Genomic DNA, 3,767 nt, shown 5'->3' with positions numbered 1-3,767 from the left:
CAAGACATCCTAAATTAAAACCTAGATTAACAAAGAAAATCCTCCATAAGCTGCATACATATGATAAGTCAGTGCTCCAAGTACTCTGGATGTAACAAATTTAAGGATGTTCAATTTGAACTGGTGATTTTTGGCAAATTTTTAAAGTCGTGAGTGATCTAATTATAAATTACAATTTACTTGCATCAAAGCAAAGGAAATAAATTAAACAAAACTGAAAACCTGTAGCATTGTACATTGGATGCAAAGAGGTACACCTTAAAAATCAAATAACTACAAAGCTTTAAATAGTCTACAGTAAAACGGCATGCATCTTAAGCTCCGTTTTTTTCACAGATTCCAACCCGTTCACCCTCCATCCTCTACAACTTTCATCATAGCACTCTGCTACTTTCCTCATATAACATGAAACAGAGAAACTACGAGACAACACACGTAACACACATAACATATATAACACACATACGACATATAACATGAAACAGAGAAATAACGAGACAACAGAACACAATGGAAGCGCTTCCAGAACACACGAGCACACACAAAAACCAGAACAGAGACAGAGAAGCCGAAGGAGAATAAGCAGAGCTGTATGTAGGTTCACGGACGTCTATATGCCCGTCGCATCTCTTCTCAATCTACTCTCATTTCCAGCAACCCTACTACTTTCTTTCTTAAAAGTTCCAAAAGATCTCCAATCTTCCCATCTCAATCTAGCACCCTATGCTATTTTTCCATAGACGGATAACCTGTAATAATACAATAAATATTCAAATTACACCGTGAAGAAATTAAATGAAAAAACATTAAAATTATTCAAATTACACCTCTAGGAAATTAAATAAAAAAACATCGACATAGGAAATGATATCCATCCTCCAGTAAATTTAATTCAGTTTAATTAACTTAATTCATATTAATATAAGTAATTAATTAAAGTGAGAAATCTAAAAATTTCAGAATAAACCATACAATTATAGAAAAAAATTGAGCTATCGTCATACCATACCATATATGTTACCACCAAGGGAGCAGAAATGGAAAAGAAAGAAATGCAAATATTAGATTAAATGACAGCACAACTCGCTTCCTCCATTACATCAAACAGCATTCGAGAAGAAAAAAAGCATTCCCTTACCCCACCAAATTATATTGTAAAGAATTTAGTCAAAATAACTCCTCTGCTTCGGAAATCGCTTCTTAATGCCTTCCATATTTTCTCAATTCTTCCGCTCTGATTTCACAGTGGATATCTGACATGAATTCCTCCTCCACACATGGCATTTTCTTACATTTCCCGTGGAAAATTCAAAACCCCAGCCATGGCATTTTCTTACATTTCCCGTGGAAAATTCAAAACCCCAGCCAGCTTCTTCACCATGGGAGGAAGCAAAGAGAGGTAGAATCGAACCACCAGACCAGTTAGCGAGGCCACCACACAATTAAATCCGGAAGCCGGGAGGCCATCCAGAGGCTTCATTGGAAAATCTCATCAGAAATTCGCCCTCAACATCGCTGTCTAGTACAAATTTAACACATAAAATACTTCTTTCATGGTTACCCTCTTTTATCAGAGACAGGACAGGGAAGCTGCGCTTCTCACCTTTCATTCATCGTTGCCCTCTTTCTCACCTCGAAGGATGAAACGTGTGAAATCGAGAAGCCCTGTAATGGTCCTGCCACAAAAATCCCAAGTGAAACTGCAGCCACAAATGGGTATAAAATGCAATCCGCCGCAGCAGCCCCTCCAATTTAAGCCAATCGAACGGTTACATAGATGTAGGTTCCAGAGCTTACTGGAGACGAACAGGAGGATACAGGCAAAGACGTGCGAGGGATTAAGAAATGTAAAGGTTAAGAGATACACAAATATGCTTTTACCGACACAGAGATATGATATCGCCCTAAACTGTGAGATATGGCGATTCTGTTGCCAACTGTGAGATATGGCAATTTGCATGCTTGCCAGATACCATATGCCATGGGCGGCCAAATGCCAGATGCTATGCCCGGGGAGGGGAGGATAATGAATCGAACCCCTCTAATCAAACTGCTAATATCAATTCCATTGTCTAACAACGAAATCAAGGGAGCAGGAAGGTACAGAGTGGCACTGGAGGGGAGTTCTTCCCAGAGGAACGCCTTACGGCGTAAATATATTATGTAACAACTACGTGTTATGTTTTTAAAGGTTTTTTAGCTTTATAAAATTAGTATTTAACGATTTACATGTGATTATAATACGTTAAAAATATTTACGATTTTTTAATATCAAGCAACTTCCAAACTTTATGACAATGATATTTTTTTTTGGATAATATATATGGCTATAAAAAGGAAAGTTTAAGAATAATGAGGGAATTTGGTTAAAATTTTAAAGAGCTTTATTTAAAACTTTATTTTTTATTTTTGGCATTTATGAGTTTTTTAATTAGCTAGTAAATATGGGTTTTCTAGATTTGTGATTTATTGTTTTTGGTTTTAAAAGCAGTGATAAAATTAATCTTTTAAAATATAAAACTATTAGTTATTTGCCATCCAAATATATGAAATTATTATTTAAAATTATATTACTTTAAGTTTATAAAATTAAGGGAAAAAAAGTTAGGTTAAGATGGTTTTAAAATTTATCATTCAATCTTTAACTACTGAATGATTCTTTGTGTTATTATAAATGAAATCAAGATAATAAAATTGGTTTAGTGATGGTTGAATATTAGTTTTAAGATTTTAAGAAATCTTATGATGGTAGAAAAAATTATCGAAAAGAGATAATATCTAAAGGTTGCTTTAAAACTGAGTATTGCACTAAAGGTTATAGAATAAAGTTATTTTTACATTTAAGAATAATGAGGGTAGGTTAGAAAAATGTTAGGTAAACATGATTTAGTGAAAGAGTTAAAGTTGCTCGAGGTTTTAGGTGCATGGTTTTGCACATGGTTTTGCTTTCCCATGGTTTCATGCTTGAATTGCATGTAATCAATTCTTTAAAAAACTTGGGAAAGATTTCAATGTAATGGGTCAGGGAGGTGAGTGATAAAGGTTCACTTGGGAGGTTTGGTTGGTTTTTGTCCAACACTCACTAAATATTTTGTTCATTAGTTTTTTTCCACGCATTGGTAAAGCTTCACTTGGGAGGCTTTGCTGGGTTTTGTCCAAGGGATTCACTAAATATTTTGTTAGTTAGTTTTTTCCACTGATTGGGGTTTTTGTACGATAAACATTGTATTTATGATTTGTGATTTGTTACTAGTTGTTTTCATATTCTCTCAATTTTAGCATGGCATCAAAGCTTGTTTGACCTAGACTCTATAACAATAGTGTTTTGATAATGACTTGAGACTGAGGTAGATATATCAAGAGAAAGAGGATATATGGCTTGGATGTAATGGATATCTCAGGTGTGAGGTTCAATCTATTGTTTGGTTGTGAATATACCAAGAAGTCAGCATTTGTAGGTTCATTGAGGACCTAGGGTATTCAAACTACTATGAAGATTCTACTTCGATGAGGGAACCCCATGAGTAAAATTGTAGCAATGATTCATTTTTATGAGCCATGGTGTAAGGATAATAAGGAGGTGGTTTTGGGGTCATTGTTGTAAGACATATGATTGTATGACCTTGTAAGGCATGTGTGCCCCTAGAAAATTACCATTAAATTTTGGAGTTAGACCTAGGTGATAAAGGGCATGCTGAATTATTAAGTACCCTAGGTATAAACCTTGAAGGGGGTAAGGCTTGGAGGTGAGTGGTGTCACCTCATTT

The 3,767-nt window shown here is 35.0% G+C and overlaps 1 long non-coding RNA gene across 1 annotated transcript; it reads right to left on the bottom strand.

Moving 5' to 3' along the window:
* Positions 1-250: 250 nt before the first annotated feature.
* LOC149199575 (uncharacterized) lies at positions 251-1,312 on the bottom strand. Its single transcript, XR_016253294.1, has 2 exons — positions 1,139-1,312; positions 251-749 (listed from the first exon to the last, which is right to left on the bottom strand). It is a non-coding gene; the product is annotated as an uncharacterized LOC149199575 (long non-coding RNA).
* Between the last annotated feature and the right edge of the window lie 2,455 nt (positions 1,313-3,767).

Source organism: Pinus tabuliformis, chromosome 2_1 (assembly GCF_031772625.1).
Source record: "Pinus tabuliformis cultivar Carrire ecotype Pingquan chromosome 2_1, CPIR1, whole genome shotgun sequence".
In the NCBI taxonomy this organism is placed as follows: Eukaryota; Viridiplantae; Streptophyta; class Pinopsida; order Pinales; family Pinaceae; genus Pinus; species Pinus tabuliformis.
Note: the sequence above shows the minus strand (reverse complement) of the source record. Positions and strands in the feature narration are given on the sequence as shown.